This window comes from Xiphophorus maculatus, chromosome 21, assembly GCF_002775205.1.
Source record: "Xiphophorus maculatus strain JP 163 A chromosome 21, X_maculatus-5.0-male, whole genome shotgun sequence".
NCBI classification, from domain to species: domain Eukaryota; kingdom Metazoa; phylum Chordata; class Actinopteri; order Cyprinodontiformes; family Poeciliidae; genus Xiphophorus; species Xiphophorus maculatus.
This window is the reverse complement of record NC_036463.1, coordinates 927,994-948,004: the sequence shown is the minus strand read 5'-3', so window position 1 is coordinate 948,004 and position 20,011 is coordinate 927,994. Positions and strand designations below refer to the sequence as shown.

The following is a 20,011-nucleotide window of genomic DNA, read 5'->3' as shown; positions in this document are numbered from 1 at the left end:
ATTAATTGAGTCATTAATTATTTTAGTTTCTCCAGTTAAAGTAAAATTAGTGTACATGGTTCTAGTAAAGTGGTGGCTTCGGACTTTCCTTTAGTGAGTATAAAAATAACGACCCTGGGACTTGAATCTAAGTCACTAAATCTAATCTAGCCGTTTCCAAGTGCAGGTTATTTTAGAGAGAGGGCTACCGTTAACAGAAGTGGTTATTGGAGCTACGCAGCTGTGAGGGCTACTCAGCTGACTGTTTCTTAACTGTAGAGGGTCGTAACTTCTGGATTGAAGGTAGTTGGAGCTAGACGAGCCTCTCTCACCACCAGTTTAGAAAGATTATCTCTCATAGACCTCCTTTAGGGTAAGACCCAGGTCTTAGAGATATTCCGGACCTGTTAGACAGAGAACTGGACAGTAGTCAACCCAGAGGAGTTGTGAGGAGTGGGCGGGGCTGACTATTGCGTAATAACGAACAGACTGGAAGGACGAATGTCGATGAGAAAGTTGCAGTAAAAAGGATAGCACTCTAACTTCAGAGTGAGAGGAGGCTTCATCAGTTCTGACTGAGGAGTGTTCTTCGGACAAGCTTAAAAACTGGTTACAATCAAATCATCTATAGAATATTAAAACCCAAGAACTGACAGAGGGAGTACTTTCTTTTTACTGTAGTTTGATCACTACATGTTGGAGAAATCATTCTTCCACCTTGGTAGATGCTACTCGACTGACTATAATATGAAACATGGTCTGGGTCTGTTTATGTATATTTGCATATAGGTTAGTGAAAGTGTGTAAGTCTAGGATTAATATTCCCTCCATGCATTGTTGTCTAAAAATGACTCAATGTGCTGCTGAGGATTAGAGACCTGGCTGGAGAAGATAAAGCCGCATAAACACTTTGAGTGTTGCCTACACACAGTAGACTGTCCTGTTTGTGTGTAGAAGCTGTATGCATATGTTTACCAAAATATATCCACATGCAGGGCTGAAAGTAAGCCAGTACGCTTCAGTACTGCATACCACTAAAAGACTGCACCTGTACGCAGTACTGGAAGAATGGCTGCACTTTGAGTCAGAATATACTGTATCTGCTAGCAATAGTCTAAAATACAACAATCAGTTTATAAGTAGCTTTTTTTCTCATTCCAAAATGTTTCTGAAATGAAAGTGCTGTTTGCTGGAGCTTCTCCCTCTCCAGCCCCCAGAGCTCATAGCTTTCGTCAACAGCCAGCCTTCAAAACGTTCACTACTGTGTTTAACATCTGTCTGCTTGTTACAAAATGTCACAATTGACAAGCAGAGTATCGAGTTCTGTTTTATGTTGTTTCAGAACCAAGCAGTTCTTGGGAAGAAAAAAGCCATTTGTCCAATATTCTACTGTCCCTTCTATTTAATAGTTTTAAATGATTGACTCCAAGCCAAGCAGGTGATTATCTGTTTTCAGCTTTAGTCAATACAAATTTTAATCACAAGTACCAGATATAACTGACAATTATGGTTAAAATATTATTCAAATTTACAATGTATGATAAAGCTACTGTCTTTGTCATACCTACAACTAAACTGATACCTTCGTACAGCAAGGAGAAGTTGACTTCAACTAAACTTGATGGGTTTTGCTTTCTCCTCTGTCTTCCAATTCATACAACTGATTTCAATACAAACCCAGACGAAAGATCAAAGGTGTTTGTTCTGGTGTTTTCTTATGTTTTATTTTTACTCTTTAATAGATATGATTTCAAATGGAACTGAGTAAAATACTTTGCTTTACCAAATATATACATATATATATATATATTTGGTTCTGACATAGGGGGTGGAAAGTAATATATTGTAGTTGATTATGTGCAAAGCAGACTGAATGCCGGTCCAAACACACCACTAGGAATCTAAGTCTGACAGACCGCTGCCTTCCAAATAAAAGAAAAAAGACATATATTTGCAGAGAGAATGGAAATACTGTCATAATTTAGAATTTATAAATTTTAGTATGTTTCTTGTGTTATGTAGACATTTAAGTACATCCTGCAAAGTGATCACATTCAATTAAGATCATTAGAGATCAATAGCTTTGTGGAAATTATTTTCTGTCTTATTTGATTGTGGGAAATGTGAGAACAGCATTATAAGCAGCAGGGTGGACATTTACACAGACCTGCATGATAACGAACCAGAGTTTACTGTTTACTACCAAATTTACTGTCCTGTCATGAATAAATATACACAGACACAGATCCAGCCAATTTAAATTTTTTCTTGTAAAGGGGTGTTCAGGTTTTATGCGATTCAAATGCTAATTAGAACCTTCACAATGTGAATTGTTCCCCTGTCACACTTTCCCTATGATTCATTAACAGCAGTTTCTGGCATAGTCAAATATGAACGCTGCAGCTTATAAACAGATGTTCATTGCCTGGAATTGACAATATCCACAGGTGTTCACAGGCCTGGAAATCTGTCTTTTGTCCAGTGTGCCCCACCACACAAAATTAAGTGTAATATAATCCAGCTGAGTCAACAAGATCGGGACAGAATGGAGTAAAAAAGGGGAAACTTGTTGGTCCTCAGCTGTTTCACTAGATGGGTGGGGAGAACTTTAGCTTCCACTTAGCTCCATTCCAAATGGGTGTTCAGTGACCAGCAGATGATGAAACTGAAAAGGGACAGGTTACACCTTGTCTCACTTACCACAGCCCTACATATTGTAAAATGCACTGCAGCTCTGGGTGATAAAGAAATTGCAGACATTATTTGCTGGCCTGTTTAACAGCTCCACTAGAGTACAGCTTAATTCTCTATTTTTGTTCAAATGTCAGGTGGAGTTACTTTATCTATGAGGTCTTTACTGACCTGTTAAAAAGAGATGCAGGGATTTCTGTCAAAAGAGGGTGTTTCCCTTCCTGATAGTTCAGTATACTCTTTGGACCAAATTTACATTTTCATGGTGCAGTTCACTTATACATTGCACTGTCAAACCAACCGAACCCTTTTGAGCAACCTGTTCCCCATTCGCCTGTGGGGGTGCTGCACCAAGAACTACCAAAGAAACGGACATCAAAACCTTGTAAGAAGACACAGAGCACAACTTCCTTTTTTACAAAATGTAAACAAAAGTGGAGTGGTGTCAGATATTAGTGGCTATGGGATTTCTCTTTTTTCTTTGGTAAAAGACGACAAACCATTTCTCATGCTAGCACTAGACTTGTGTTTGCTTTGGTTGTATTTACCCAGAATGCCTTGTGCTATAATTTACTTTCTGCTTTTGGAGCAGTCTTTGGTCCACTTGCATCCACATGTGCATTAAACCCACACCAAATTTCACTTCAACTAAACCTAGACCTAAGTTTGTAGGTGGACTAGAGTTCAGTTTTTAAGTCCACATTGAAGTTCGATTACGCATTCCCACCTCTCCAAACAAACCGGACTTTAGAGGCAAATGAACTAGAGTTAGATTAAAATGGATTCAATAGGGCTGATGTGAATGCACTCTTAGTTCCTGTTACTGTGAGTGTTTCCAGTATCATGGTGCAAGCATACACATGGTCATGGTTAAAGTGTGAGCCTAGTAATAATTTTAATAATTTTATAATTTTAGTAATTATAAAAGCTACAGTGTGATGAGTTGTGTATTCACTTCCTGAATGAAAATACTTTCAGTGCTAATCCTACTAAATTTTAGTTCAAACATGGCCAAACTAAAGGACAAAAGAACATTTAAATGGCATGTCTGAACCTTGATTTGTTGTTCTACTCTTTCTGAAGTTAGATGAGTGACTCGATCTAAGAACAAATGTTTTTTTTCCCTCTTGGTTGTCTGCTGTTAATGACTGTCACCAATATAATGTCTGGGATATCTACCATTTACTTGAGCTGTGAAAGTGCTATTTAGTCCAACTGAAGACATGAAAGAGCTGTGCTTTTCAAATCAGCTTTCTCCTCTTCACTGCCACCTTCTCATACAATGCTAATAGAAAGAGGACAAAAAGCTGGATGCACCGTTTCCTTGTAAATTAGTAGCCTTTCGATGTGTCTCATTTGAACACAATAAACCTGAGGTGTGTGTGTGAGTCTGTAGAAGCTCCATACACAGCTTTCACTGCCTCATACCATCAGGGGGAGGGGAAGGGCAGGAAGCGTCTGTGCGTCTGGCTTTTACAGCACAGGGAGTCCAAATCACTGACAAGTTTGTGTCTGATCTCAAGTCCTTTGTTTTATACTGGGATACGTTAGATCATGGCATATTTCTGAACTCCAAAAGATGGAGTTTATGCATTTTTTAAAATTTTTGTTTTGCTTTAATAAATAAAATATTTTAGCTTATTTTGTGTATGTTCTGTCTGACTTTATTTCTTCCACTGGTATTTTTGTGAGAAGTTACATTGCTTCAATTCATTTTCAGATTCATACAATGCTACGAGAAAGTATTTCAACTCTAAAGAATTTTTGTTACATTTTTGCTTTTTAGTCATCCCTAAATAATTCAGATCATCAGAAATGTTCAGAAAGAATTACCTGAGTGAATACAAAACAGACATTTAAAATTTGGCTTCATTCATCTTACCAAACCAACCTTGTCTATCTTATAAAGTTATCCACTCTGTTAACTGAATTGTCTGTAGTTAACCTCATTTTAGACAACTGAGTTTGATATTCCTCTCCTTGGGCTGCCACCTTATCAAGGTGGAGGGGTTTGAGTGCCCCAACGATCCTAGGAGCTATGCTGTCTGGGGCTTCATGGTAGGGTCACCCAAGGCAGACAGGTCCTAGGTGAGGGACCACACAAAGTGCAGCCCAAAGACCCCGATGATGAATGGAAACTTTGGACTTGGTGTTCCCTTGCCCGGACGCGGGTCACAGGGGCCCCACTCTGGAGCCAGGCCTGGAGGGGGGGAACGATGGCGAGTGCCTGGTGGCCGGGCTTTTTCCCATAGAGCCCGGCCAGGCTCAGCCCGAAGAGGAAACATGGGTCCCCCTTGCCATGGGCCCAACACCTATGAGAGGGGCCAAAGGAGTCGGGTGCATTGTGTGATAGATGGCAGCCAAGGGAGGGATCCCTGGTGGTCTGATCCTCGGTTGCAGAAGCTGGCTCTTGGAACGTGGAATGTCACCTCTCTGGTGGGGAAGGAGTCGGAGCTAGTGTGTGAGGTCGAGAGGTTCCGGCTAGAAATAGTCGGCCTCACCTCGACGCATGGCTCTGGTTCTGGAACCAGTCTCCTTGAGAGGGGCTGGACATACTTACACTCTGGAATTGCCCACGCTGAGAGGCATCAGGCAGGAGTGGGCAAACTTGTTGCTCCCCATCTCGGCGCCTGTACATTGGGGTTTACCCCGGTGAATAAGAGGGCAGCCTCCCTCCGCCTACGGGTGGGGGGGCGGGTCCTGACTGTTGTTTGTGCTTACGGGCCAAACGGCAGTTCAGATTACCCACCCTTCTTGGAGTCCTTAGAGGGGGTACTGGACAGTGCCCCTCCTGGGGACCCCCTTGTTCTGCTGGGAGACTTAAACACTCATGTGGGCAATGACAGTGAGACCTGGAGGGCCGTGGTTGGGAGGAACGGCCCCCTCGATCTGAACTCGAGTGGTGTTCTGTTGCTGGACTTCTGTGCTCATCACGGATTGTCCAGAACGCACACCATTTTTAGGCATAAGGGTAATATGTGCTCTTGGCACCAGGACACCCTAAGCCGCAGTTTGATGAGCGAGTTTGTCATTGTTTCATCGGATCTGCGGCCATATGGTGTGCTGCTGACCTCAACTCGGGATGTTGTGGGCCGGTGGGCAGAATACTTCGAAGACCTCCTCAATCCCACCAACATTCCTTCCATTGAGAAAGCTGAGCCTGGGGACTCTGAGTTGGGTTCTCCAATCTCTGGAGATGGGGTAGCCGAGGTGGTTAAAAAGTTCCTCGGTGGCAGGCCCCCTGGATGAGATCCGCCCTGAATTCCTTAAGGCTCTGGATGTTGCAGAGTTTTGTTGGCTGATGCGAGTCTGCATGGACATCGGGGGCAGTTCCCCTAGATTGGCAGACTGGGGTGGTGGTGGTTGCCCTGTTCAAAAAGGGGGACCTGAGGGTGTGCTCCAATTACAGAACACTGGACCAGCTCTACACCCTCAGCAGGGTGTCCAATATCGTTATTAAACACTGATGTTAAAATTCTCACAAAGATGTTGGCAAAACGAGTCGAACGGATTATCCCTACAATCGTTTCACCTGACCAGACTGGTTTTATTAAAAATCGTCAATCCTTCTTTAATATCAGGCGGCTATTTAATGTGTTGTATACTTCTGCCCCGCCCAGTCACAACTGTAATGAAATTTTAATCTCGCTGGACGCTGAGAAAGCGTTTGACCGGGTGGAATGGAACTATCTATTTAAGACCTTGGTGATGTTTAACTTCGGTCCTAAATTTGTTTCATGGGTGAAGTTGATATATACCTTGCCAATGGCAGCAGTACGCACTAACAGTAATCTATCCAGTTATTTTGAATTGAAACGTGGGACGAGGCAGGGATGCCCACTCTCGCCACTTTTATTCGCAATTGCAATTGAACCACTTGCAGTGGCTTTGCGAAACAGCCCCAAAATTAAAGGTATTAATCGGTTTGGCACTGAACATAAAGTTTCCCTATACGCTGATGATACACTTCTTTATATCTCAGATCCCTTATCTAGTATTCCTGAGTTACTTATTTTACTTCAAAAGTTTGGAAACATTTCTGGCTATAAGGTTAACCTTCAAAAAAGTGAATTGATGCCTGTGACTCCAATGGAAGTGCAGCATATGGGTCCAGTTCCTTTCAAAATTAGCCCTGCTAAATTTAAATACCTTGGTATCTGGATTACTCATAGTCACAAAGATCTTTATACAGCAAACTATCTGCCTCTCCTGGTGAACCTTAGGAAAGACATCACTACATGGGCATCTCTGCCTCTATCCTTGGGAGGTAGAATCAATATAATCAAAATGGCCATACTGCCTAAATTACTTTATCTATTTCAGAGCGTGCCAGTGTTTCTCACCAAGACTTTCTTTACAAAATTAAATAGTGAGTTGTCGTCATTTATTTGGAATAAAAAGCACCCGCGAATAGGCTGTAAGATGCTACAGCTACCCCATGGTCTTGGTGGCTTGTCACTCCCCAATTTCCTATATTATTACTGGGCGGCTAATATTAGAGCCTTACTGTACTGGTTGAGAGAGGACAATCCTGCTCCCACTTGGGTGACTTTAGAGAGGAATTCAGTTACGGCTAGCTCTCTCTCTGCTTTACTCTGCTCCCGGTTACCGTTTAATCAACCAATCTCAACTTATACTTCTAATCCGGTTATAACTCACACAATAAAAATCTGGAATCAGTGCAGGAGGATGTTTAAAAGTACGGAATTATTAGTATCAAATAATCACATGTTTGCGCCTTCACTAATGGATTCTGTTTTTAATGCCTGGAGTTTAAAGGGAATAACTTCTCTAAATGATTGTTATATAGATAATAAGTTTGCCTCATTCGAACAGCTCACACAGAAATTTGACATTCACAAGTCACAGTTTTTCAGGTATTTACAATTGAGACATTTTGTAATGTCAAACTCTGGATGTTTTCCTTTACATCCACCAACTTCTCTTGTTGATGAGGTTTTGATGTGCAAGTCTGTAACAAGACGCTCTATGAGTAGAGTCTATTCTCTGCTCAGTTCATTTAATGATACCAATTTAGATTCCTTGAGGGTCAAGTGGGAGATGGACTTGGAGGAGTCCATATCAGGCACAGTTTGGCAAAAAATTATTCAAAATATTTATTCGTCCTCAATATGTCTGAAACATGTTATAGTTCAATTCAAGGTAGTACATCGTCTACACTGGTCTAAGGACAGATTGTGCAAACTCAAAAGGGACTTGGATCCAACGTGTGATCGTTGTAAACAATCTCCAGCCACACTTTTACACACATTCTGGTCTTGTCCAAAGTTACACAGATATTGGCAAGGCATTTTTGACACTTTTTCAGGAATATTTGGACAAACTGTCTGTCCATCACCACTCATCTCTCTCTTTGGGGTGGCTCCAGCAGAGTCCTCCTTCAGCAAACATCAGAGGACTGTTAGCTTTCTGCTCTCTACTGGCTAGAAGACTCATTCTTCTTCGATGGAAGGATCCACATCCTCCAATATATGGACATTGGTTAAGAGAAGTTATGTCTTACATTCATTTAGAGAAGATCAAATATACTGTTAGGGGATCTGTAAACAAATTCTTTGACATCTGGCAGCCATTTATATCTTATGTCGGGACTATTTCGGCAGATAACTTTGTGTAAAGGTCAAATATTGGTTCTTTGTGTGCAAACCTGTGCTTTGTATAGGCTGATGTATGAATAAAAGGTGTATTCTTGTTGGGGTAGTAGATCCGGTATAGGAGAGGAGGGTTGGGAGGGATTTTTGTTGTATATTTTGTCAGTCTTTTTTTTTTTTTTTGTTTGTTTTTTGTGTGTGTGTGTGTGGTGTATGTAAAAAATAATAAAAAGACCCTGATCAAAAAAAAGCAAAGCTCTTGATTTACTGGTCGATCTACGTTCCCACTATGGAACCCAAAGCTATGGTCATGAGCTTTGGGTCATGACCGAAAGAACGAGATCGTGGATACAAGCGGCTGAAATGGGTTTTCTCTGTAGGGTGTCTGGGCTCTCCCTTAGAGATAGGGTGAGAAGCTCAGTCATCTGGGAGGTGCTCAGAGTAGAGCTGCTGCTCCTTCACATTGAGAGGAACCAGTTGAGTTGGGTCGGGCATCTGGTCAGGATGCCTCCTTGGTGAGGTGTTCCGGGCATGTCCCAGTGGGAGGAGGCCCCGGGGAAGACCCAGGACACGCTGGAGGGACTGTGTTTCTCGGCTGGCCTGGGAATGGCCCCTGGAAGAGCTAGAAGAAGTGGCCGGGGAGAGGGAAGTCTGGGCCTCCCTTCTGAAGCTGCTACCCCCGCGACCCGACCTTGGATAAAGCGGAAGAAAATGAATGGATGGATGGTTGGAGTTTGATTTTATTTGAATCATTTTTATTTATATAGCACCAATTCACAAAACGTATCTTCTGAATGCACTAATACCTCCGGTCCATACAGATAATTTAAAGTAAATTCAATCAGTCCAAAAATATAGATTCCAAATAACCTTTCAGAGTCAGGAGGAGGGTATTAGCGCTGTCAGTCAACCTCATGTACTCGCTGTTTAATGTGCTAATGGTGGTGAAACAACTTACTTTTCTGGAAAACCTGTATTATCTGCTCTCATCAGTGATCTTGGTTTCTAACCTGAGCATTCATGGCAGGATGTGTTGTGGTGATGTAGCTGTAACAGAGAGAGACGGAGGGAGGGGGAGGGTGTGTGTGTGAGAATAATGATTAACAGCACTAAGACCCTCCTCCTGACCATGATTGGTTGTTTCTGATTAAGTTCTGTATTTGTGCAGATGACAGCATTTCCATAGGAGAAGGCAGAGGAACTTGTTTTCAGAGGCTGTGTCTCATACTTATACTGTCATGACACAGTGTTAGTTTTAACAAATATGTTTTTTGTTCCCATTTCTATAGTTTTTTCTTTCTGCTCTGTAGTGCTGTGTTTTTCTTTCTGTTCCATCATGGCATGGTCTGCCAGCAAACTACAGCAAACACATAAATGTGAACCTTGTCCAGTTTCTTCCCATTGATCTCTCACAATTACAATTTACAAATCACGTCTTCAAAACATTTTTTTAATTTAACCAGGTGAGCTGTAAGAACTTATCCATATGTACAGTAATGTCCTGGCAGGGGGAAGAACATAGTTTACAACAGAACGTCCCTCTAGAGTTCATTAAGAAAATAATATTTAGTAAGATGTTAGTCTGAATAAACTAGTTTGCCTTTTATGCAGTGTATGTACAGTATATATATAGTTTTATCTATAGATGTAATTTTTTTCATTCCCACTGGCACAGGAATAAGACACTGAGTAACAATACCTTCCTCCATGAAGACAAGGTTAAAACCTCTCTGTCCTACAAAATGCCACCATACTCTGAAGAGCTGGTGTCCGCTGGCTTATAAAAATATTGGGATAAGAGGCAAGGACTTGTCATTGGACACAGGCACAGTTCAGCCACTTCACAGTTAGTTTTCTGTGATCTGGGAATGAGTCTGAGGGTACTGAGCCATACTCGTGAGAGAGTGTCACCTCTCAATTACAGGAAAATACTAAATTACACTGAAATTCAAAGACATTGTGCTATTCATTTCCACAGATTATGCTCCAATATCAGCTGACAGATTATTTGAGAGAGAGAAAGAAAGAGAGCAGAGCAAATAGTTCCAATTGTGGCTGTCTGCAGAGCAAAATGTGTGGTCATTACCACTGAGCTAAGAGAGAGGAGAGATATGTGCTTGTGTGAATGTGTGTATTAGCAGGTCTCTACTTTACACAGACACTTTGGCCACAGGAGTTGGTGCGATTCTGTGGATGTGAAATGGCCCTAAATTGTCCTTCCAGCCATCAGGCATAGTAGCCATGGTTTGTGGGTGATGTCCAGTTATCTCCATGGAGACTTGTCGTTAAGGGAAGTCATTAGGCTCTTGTTAGCCAAGGTATTCCTGTGGAGATAACAAGTTTTGGGCTGACATGACAGCCCGAATGGTCTGATGCAGCATTACTAAACTGACAGGTTTGAGACCTAAAGAGGGTTGAGAGTAGCTTTCAGGAGGTCACTGGCAACAGGTATAATGGCTCTGCTGCTGGACTCCTTGCATTGTATTTCTACCATTCATCAGAACTGCTTATCACTCACGGACCAAATTAATAGTTACCTCTTTTTCATTCTAAAGATGTATTATTGTCTTGGCTAAATTTCAATGGTAAATGATAAACTTTAATGACACATGAACAAGAAATGCTAAATTTTTGAAATAAAAAAGTTATTCACTGTTAAAACCACAGTGTTCTGCTGTCTATAGTTAGTGATTAGTAATACATACGTTCAGTGCAATGATAAAAATTAAACTAAATAAAATAAAATTATGTGACTATATATTTACTCATCTCCCTATTTGGGAGATGTCATGATTGTTGCAGATACAGAATGAAGGTTGGTTTGTATTACTGTATTAATTAATTCATTTAGTTAATATATTAATTAAACTTATTTATTGGTGTACTTATAATAAATAAATCTTACTTATTATTAAATACATTTGAATTGGACTAAAATAGAAAAATAAGTCAAGAGTAAATATAATAGAATCAACATAACAGTCACAGATCAGATTTTGTGCTTGTCATGTGATCAGTTTTGTAACCAAATAGACACCACATTTTGGTGAATCAGACCCACTATCACTGTTGCAGTTTATTGTGCAGATTTAGATCTCTGCTGTAGTAGCTCACTGCAGTGCCCCCCAGTGGGCCATGTTTGAATGTGGCCTTCGTACATCTCTTCTGGCTATCTGAAAAACCCAGCTTGCAGAGTGCTTGTGTTGGAGCAACAGATTAGCCTCCTTTTGGCACAACTCATGGCTTGGAAGGTGAAATTGACTTAGCCGCTGATCATTCTAACAAAACTGTTGTATCCAGAGGAGGTGTTGTATCCCTCACCTAGTTACAAACTGTTCTGTTGTGGTGGAGCTGTTAAAAATTCTTCCAAACTATAACTGTTCACACACGGTTTAAAAAACAGAAACAGCTTTCTGAAAATGAATTGCTAAGTAAAAATCAGTAGATAGATATAACTCGCAATAAACACATTTTCTGAAACTTTGCATTATTAAACTTCATTTTTCATTAGTCTGGACTTTTGTCCATCACAACTTGATTTCCTGTGCTGCACCACAATTCCACAACTATAAACTTGTGTACAGCTGTTTACTTTCGGTGAAATTTGACCTCATCTTATGCTTATAATCAAACTGAATCAATCCTTAAATGAGCATGAAAATAACCATAGAGCTGGCTTTTTCACCATACACATTTGATACAGGTAAGCCAACCTGCTCTGTTAGTAAAAATGTCTTCACATCAGTGGGAAGTCCCAATTTCTATACTTAATCCTAAGCAGCGAAGCGCTGGCGCAGGGTCTATTGTAATTGGAAGATTTCTCCTATATTATTATTATTAGGCCCGAGCAGCGAAGCGCTAGCGAAGGCCTATTGTATTTGCAAGATTTCTCGATTATTATTATCTTTTTTAATATTATTATTTTTCCGTCACTTTATGTGGCCTTTTGGAGCTTTAACATATTCAAAAGCTCACCAAATTTGACCCAAAATTGTCCTCCAACGAATATTTTCGGATTCCGATGGACTAGCAAGTGGGCGTGGCCAAACTGCTCTACATGGCCCCCTAACTTGAGATGGGAGAAACCGTAGGTCGTAGACATCTGAAACTCGGTATGTAGGTAGAACCCCCTTTCCCCCCGAATCAAGAAAAAAAGTCTCTTGGAGGTACCCTCTAAAATGCACAGGGAGGCGGCCATTTTGGGTCAAAGGTCAGATTTTGGCCATTTTTCACTTTTACTCACATCGAACTTTATGTTGTGTTCCGGGGTTCTTTTTTTTCCTTGTGGGAGTCTGGTTGCTGCTTCTCACCATCTAGCCACCAGATAGCGCCAGACTCACCTCTCTCCAGAGTGGTGTGTCGTTATCCTGCGCACCTGAGATCAATCTGCTTGTCAGGCGAGGTGTACAAGAGGAGCTGACTGCCAGTACTTCAATGCCTGAGTGTTAGCCAGTAATGGTACCTCTGAGCCCCCTTGAGCTAGTCTCTGTTTTCTCCTTGGTGTCTGATCACTTAGTGATTCTCCTTGTTGACTCCTGCCTTCAGGTGTTTTTCCTGAGACGTCCTGGATTCTCCTCGTGACGATTCCCCCTGGCTTCCTATACTAGACCTCCCTCGTGACGCCGTGGAACATACCCCCTGGTTGCCTGAGTTTCCAGACTCACCTCCTCCGTCTGATCGCAAGTTCCTCCTGGATGTTCCGACTGGCAGTCGTGCCGCTCCTCTGTCTCTGTTCTGCCTGAACCTACCTGTCCGCCCTCCGACAACACTCCCTCGCAGCCTTCTGCATCTCTGTGGCTAAGCTCTGTTCCTCCTGGACCACAAGGAAACAAGGACCCCGAGCACTGCAGTTATCCCTCCAAATCTACAAACTTCTGTTCAACAAGTAAGATTATTCCAATTTACTGTCATCACTCCCGTCTCCTATACCCTGTGAACTCACTGTCTTCTTGCTGTGTTCTTTATAGTGTGCCGACCACTCCGTGAGCCTTTCCCCCCCTGGATAGACCCGTTATCTTCAGTGCATTCTATCATTGCTGTTGTAATAAATTCACTTGCATTATATATTGCTCTCCTGTGTCGTGTTCTGCATGTGGGCTAGAAATATAGACTCAACATGACACTTTAGCGAACTTGTCCTATGGATTTTGACGTATCGACTACATTCTTGGTCAAAATGCAGGTAAGGCATATGGCTTTAAAACTTATCGAAAAAATTGACTTTTCATATATGTTCGGGGGGTGGCAGAAAAACAAACGAAACGCTAAAACTTTCACATAAAATGCTAAATTGCCAAACTTGGCATGAGTGATCCTGGTTGGATGCCTGACGATCCTATGTCGTCATAGTCTGACGTCATCTAAGCCTCGCCCTCTCAGAACAGGAAGTGCCTTTTTTTTCTGGAAAGCTCCATCTCTGACTCTCTTGACCTCTTGTGGCAAGAGTTTTCAGTGGAGGGCGTGACCGTGGCGAAGTGACAGGTCACGTCGCTGCCATACGTTTGGCTCTAGATTCCATGTTTCAACCGGAATCACCAAACTCACTGTGATCAATCCTTGTCCAGTACCCCAACCGGAATGTGGTCCAATATTTGGTGGGCGATAATAGAATATTTTTTAAAATCAGCCCCAAGTCATGGGGCTAATTTTTCAAAAGTTCCATAATTCTTTCAACTAGGGGGAGGCTTTGCATCACAAGTGGTCCAGTTTGAGTAAGACTGCTGTAAATCATACATGCATCATTCTATTTGCATTGAACTTAGGATTGACCTTTGTTAGCCTCTACATAGCCCAATAGCTTGAATTTGCAATTCAACTCCACTGTTTCTCCTGGCTTATTCCAACAGCTATGTCTCCTAGTACATCAGGTGATGTGCACCAGATTTTTGGTGCGTCGTCAGGGAGCTCTGCCAAAGACATCAGTGTGTATCGTCTGGCGGACGGCTGCGGGAACTGCACTATAGAGGCGGTGGCGAGAGCGTGCGTTGCTGGAACCCCCACAATTGCCACGAGGCCGGAGGCGTGCTTTGCTGCGAGGGCCTCCAACGTTAATTCAGTATTACAATGCTTGGTAGCCCATAATATTCCAGGTGACAGCCATTCTCAGAGTGCTCTACAGCAATATTTGTGGCCTGTTGGAGGACCAACATGTGAAAGCTTTAGAGATCTTGGTAAACAAGATGTCCACTAGGTTACAGGGACAGGGTTCATTACAATTATAATTTTAATATTATTGTAGTGATATGACAATCTCATGGTTTCCTAATATGATGCATCCCTTGGTTCTTTCTCTTAATAGTTTGAAAGGCATCTTGCTAAAAGTTTACCTTATGCTGAATATTCACCACTAAGCTTACATTGTAACTGTTTCTCTACTTGAACAGAAATGAGCACCTGCTCTGCAGGAGTGCAATGCCCCATGGCATTACCACACCGATAAAATTTGACTCAGCATTCAAGTCATCTTATAAAGACAGATGACTTGAAATATTCAGACCAACATTCAGGCAAAGCCTGTTTACTAGCTGGATTCACTTTGATCGTTGGGTCTATCTTATGGGTAAATACTAACATAAAGCCCACTTGAAAAGCCCTGTTTCTGAGGAACCTCCTGTATTGCAGTCTTTTATTTATGCCGTTACTTAAAAACTGGCAGTGATAATAAAACCACAGCTAGTATTTTACAGCAAAACTTACTGTATAGCTGGGAGGGAAAAGATGGAGAGGGAGAGAGAAGTAAAGAGAGGTAGGGAGAGAAAACAGGACCTTTAATCCAGTCGGGGGTCTTGGCAAACACCTGTCTCAGGGATGTTTTTATTGTTGTAATAACACCAGCATTGCAGTGGATTTGTTCTGATCTTGTAAAATTATAAATATTGATTTTTGTTATGGGAGAAGAGTTTCAGTGGTTAGACAGGTAAGACACCTCTCTCTAAAAACCAAGATAACAAACCTTGCTTCTTTTAGCTGCTTGAAGTATGGGTCTCATGGTTCCTGAATGTTGTGTTCAGTTGCTAATAAAAAAGAAGCAAAAATATAGTTGTAGTCTAACTTCTTCCTCCTTTTAGGACATATCTAGATAAACAGAGAATACTTTGATTGTAATGCTAACTGATAAAAGGAACAACACCTGGCAAATTTAGATCATATTTGTCTGATAGGTTTGGTCCCTGATAGTGTACACACTCCAGTCCTCTTTCTTAAAGGAGAAAGAGGTATGTGAATGCAGACACTTGCTTTAGTGCCTGTTTGATATCACAAAGCAGCTTGTTCCCAGTGTGGGTCGAACTCACATCCCATTGTCCTGGATATTGTTTTATAGCTCTCTCATCTTTGCTCTTTGCAAATGATGTGGTTCTGCGAGTGCCTCCATCTACAACCATCACTATGCAGAAGAGCAGCATAGAACTATCATAGAATCCTATGATAATATTTTTCAGTAATGCTCTACTGTAAATGAGTTGGAGAGCATTGGCAGGAAGAGGAGTTTCCTAATTAATCTTTTCCCTCTAGGGCATAATCTTAAATAAGTAAAAGACTATGGATATATGCAGTGGTGGGAAGTAACGAAGTACAAGTACTTCGTTACTGTACAATTTTCATGTATCTGTACTTAAGTAGATTTAATAATGGGTACTTTCTACTTTTACTCCACTACATTTTACAGTAAGTTTCTACAAAAGTGTCGCGTTACTCGTTACATCCAAGTCGCACTGCTCTCTTTTTGTCCGTTAAAATATGAAGTTCAGGGACTTTAAGGTGGCGCCGTAAAATCCAAGCAATAACGTGACTTAGTGTCTGCTGTCACCCATCGCCTCCCCCTTTACTAGCACGCGGAGCTCCAGACATGCGCAGTGGTTTCCTCTGAGCGGGAGAAGATGTCTAACTAATCGATAATAGCTGCATAAATCACAAGATATGACGACATGTAAAACCAGCAGCGCTTCGCTTTCACAGACGGTGGGACTTTGTCCAACTTTTAGCGTCACTTGGAAGGAAATCTTAAAGAAAGGTAAGATCTGTGGACGTGATGCTAGCAAAGCTAGCTGTACTGAGACATGTTGCATCTGCGATGAAAAAAAGTTGTCACTCATGCGCTGAATTATTGTGTGGATTCAGGAACGATCCGATTCTTCTGGACGGATCTTTACTAAGGTTGATGGGACTGAAGCCTCACTGAGAGCCGTTCTTTGTTCTTGTATACACTGCAATAGCTATATATAGCTATATATATATATATATATATATATATATATATATATATATATATATATATATACACACACACACACATTTATTTAATTGCCGAATAAGTAAAAGTTGAACGTGTGAACACAGAGCATGCTCATTGATTGATTTTGTCTCCTGTCATGGTGGCAAACATGCAGTGGGAGGGAGGATGAGAACAGTCATGGTGCTCCTTCTGACAGTGTTCATAGTGTTGTTGTAATGTTACAATTACAACTGTAATTGTAACATAGCAATTACAGTTAATTGCTATGTTTCATGGTTTAATGGTGCAGACAGTTGTGGTTTCTGACATGGGCAATATGGGCAACCGCCCAGGGCGTTATTTTTATAGGGATGGCAGGCGACCTCTGCGGATTGTAGCACAGCGATGAAAGCAAAACAGAATGAAATGAGTTGTAATTGATACTGGTTAAATATATTTCAGCTCTAAGTATTTATATCTAGGTGTTTTTATGGAAATGTGGATCTTTCAGATCAATCTGAGAACCAGTTTTGATAGGTGCACTTCATTTTATTGTGTCATGTAGCGCAGGGCGCTGGTCTTGGTCTCGTGTTCAGTGGTCTTGACTACAACTCTGCTACGTGGCTCCTCGATTGCATGTCTTCCCCCCCACACCTTCGTTCCATCCCCTTTCAGTTGGATTTCTTTCTAAATAAATGTCACTAATGAAGTTCATGCTACGTTAGGACAGGAAATAAGATGTTTCCATCCCTGAAATTATGATGCATAGAATCACATATCTAAGTCTAAACTCTTACAGAGAATAAACACAATAAGAACATGTTTAATCTGTGACATTGTTTATTAAAATGGCACATTTATGATGTATTCAAATTAAATACTATCGGCACACTTAATGATATTAGCGATTAGGTTATGTATTCAGCAAGTACTTTTACTTTTAATACTTAAGTATTTTTAAAAGATAGTACTTTTTTACTTTTACTTAAGTAAAATGTTAATGTGGTACTTTGACTTTTACTTGAGTACATTTTTGCCTGTGTATTTGTACTTTTACTTAAGTACATTTTTTGAGTACTTTCTCCACCACTGGATATATGTGAATATACTGTATATTTATATGTATGAATTTGCTGTTTGTCTTGTAGGGTCTTGAGATAGTATTTGATCTGATATGTAAGTATACTAGTATGCAAATTCATTCACTGCAGAACTTAAACCTTTAGCCTACATAGTCCAAACTCAAAGCTCAAAGATTGGATTTATTGTTTCATAAATCTTTCTGTATTTACATTTGTCTAGTTGAGTCTAACAAAATGCATGTTGATGATAAAACAATTCAATCGCTAGTGGGTTTTTCAGCACATGTGCTGGTTTTCTTTGCTCCACCTCTGTGCTGCCTCACAAGTCTTCTTCCTTAGGCTGGAAAGGAACTGAAAGCACCTGAGCAGAATGCTTTAATCACATCTGGCTTGCACATCGGAGCGGCTAATTGCATCCAGGAAAATGTCAGAAAGCAAATGAGTCTAACATGTCAATGTGTTAATTCCACTATCGATTTCATTGATGTGTCATTCACACTCTTACCTCTCATTAAAACTGACCTGTCAGATAACATGCACATTGCACTTGCACAAACATGGCCTTCATTTCTGGCATTCACAATTCTTTTTGTTTACTTCAGGCTGTTATTTAATAAAAAAGTAAATGTTCTGCAACAGAATGTTGCTGTAGGAAGGAGACCGTTGGTTACGTATTGTAAGCCCCTCCCCGCTCTGTATAAATAATGGTCAGACTGGACAAACGCCTCCCTAACAGGCTTTCTCTTCAGCTATTCAGGAACGAGTGAGGCCCACAGCCTATACTCATAGAATCTGGGGTTACAATACGTAAGCAACGTTCTATTTCGTATAGGCTTTGCCCTTTAAGGCTATCACTGGTGGGTAAACAGCGAAGCAGAATGCAGTCTATGCCTCACAGGGTCCATCCACAATACCACCATGAAGCATCTGCTCGCATATAACAAAAATCAGTCTCAGCCTAGAGTGCATAATTACGCACTCCTGGCCTCCCATACAGCAGAAGACTAGAGAAAAGAATAGCTTCTGGTTAGAAAGGTTGAGATAAACAGGCCTGCTGCTGCGAATAGGAACGACGAAGGTTACAAACTGCAACAATGTAACGATTAAAAGAGCAGGCAACTTATTATACAGCATTTTGGACACCCATGTTGTTCTCAAATGCTTAAATAGACATAGAACTCCACAGGAAAAAATAACAGAATGGTAATAAACATCAGCTGAATCATGCATTATGACGCAGCAGAAAAGGCCACTCAGTGTGCAACGGACACAACACGGGAAAAACCTGGGAGGTTTAACCAATGACAGCAGAAGATACGAATCGTAACTGAAAAACATCATGTCACCCTGTGTTACATGCAAGGGTGAGACAATATCAGCACGTAACAAAAACAATTATTCTGTCATAACTCCAAGAATAGAATGCTCTTAGACAGTGTTACTGTTGCTGCGCTGAAGAAAAAGAGGGAGCTGTTTGTCCGGTCTGACGTTATTTATACAGACCAGGCAGGGGCCCACCCAGTAGGTGGGCGTGGACTAAGCTTTTTTCAATGCTGTGCTGCGCATGAAGGATAAACCCACTAGCAGTAGCCTTAAAGTGCGAAGCCTATACGAAATAGAACAAAGATCACTGCATCATGACTCTGGGCAGCAGACCTTCCCAAAGATGACATACTCAATTGTTCACTTGCAATCAAACAACATTTTAGCCATATAGAAACACTTTATAAAATTAGTAAGAATAAGAACAAAAGGGAAAAAATCAGAAAGCGGAATAATCCAAATAATTAAAGTGACAATATAAATATAAACAATAACAAAAATTATTTTATACTTTTGTTTCTCACTGAAACCTGTAACTGCCAAAGTTTTTACATCATTGATAATTAACATACAGTTTGAGGGAACAAACCCTTGTTAATATTTCAGGGTTTTCAGACCAGAATGAGTTATTTCCAAACCCAATTTCCTATTCACATTAAATTCTGTACGTTTCAAATTGAAAATGCACACATCTAATGGAATGAACAAGGGTCGGGAAAATAATACAGGCCAAAAATACAAAAATAACACAAAACCATGTTTAGACCGGTTATTCTGACTGGCAAAGTCTCACACTGTCACTGCTGTGACACATAAATAACATTAAGAATACATCACTACTTCAGCTGTCATGCTCCTACAGTGGATACTTGGGATGTTGAGGGTTGCAGATCTTTGAATTATTGACAGTCATGGACCAGAAACTCTGGAGTAGAAGTTGTACCCAAGCCAAACTTCACAACAGAAAAGAAAAACATATTTTGCCATTTAAAGCATGAGTTACCTCTAGTAACATTCACTGAGATTTTTCACTTGCCTTTTAAATGAAAGAAAAGTCCAACTAAAGTGTTCTATTTGATGCAATATTTCAAGAAGAAAAATAATTCTTCACC

At 40.8% G+C, this 20,011-nt stretch overlaps 1 long non-coding RNA gene across 1 annotated transcript in view; it reads left to right on the top strand.

The window, feature by feature from the left end:
* The window catches only part of LOC111606155, a 49,019-nt gene extending 35,673 nt beyond the window's left edge, over positions 1–13,346 (top strand). The window contains exons 2-3 of the long non-coding RNA XR_002751928.1: positions 12,828–13,167; positions 13,250–13,346. This is a non-coding gene — a long non-coding RNA (uncharacterized LOC111606155). The remainder of the gene's footprint in view (positions 1–12,827; positions 13,168–13,249) is intronic.
* The last annotated feature ends 6,665 nt before the right edge of the window (positions 13,347–20,011 follow it).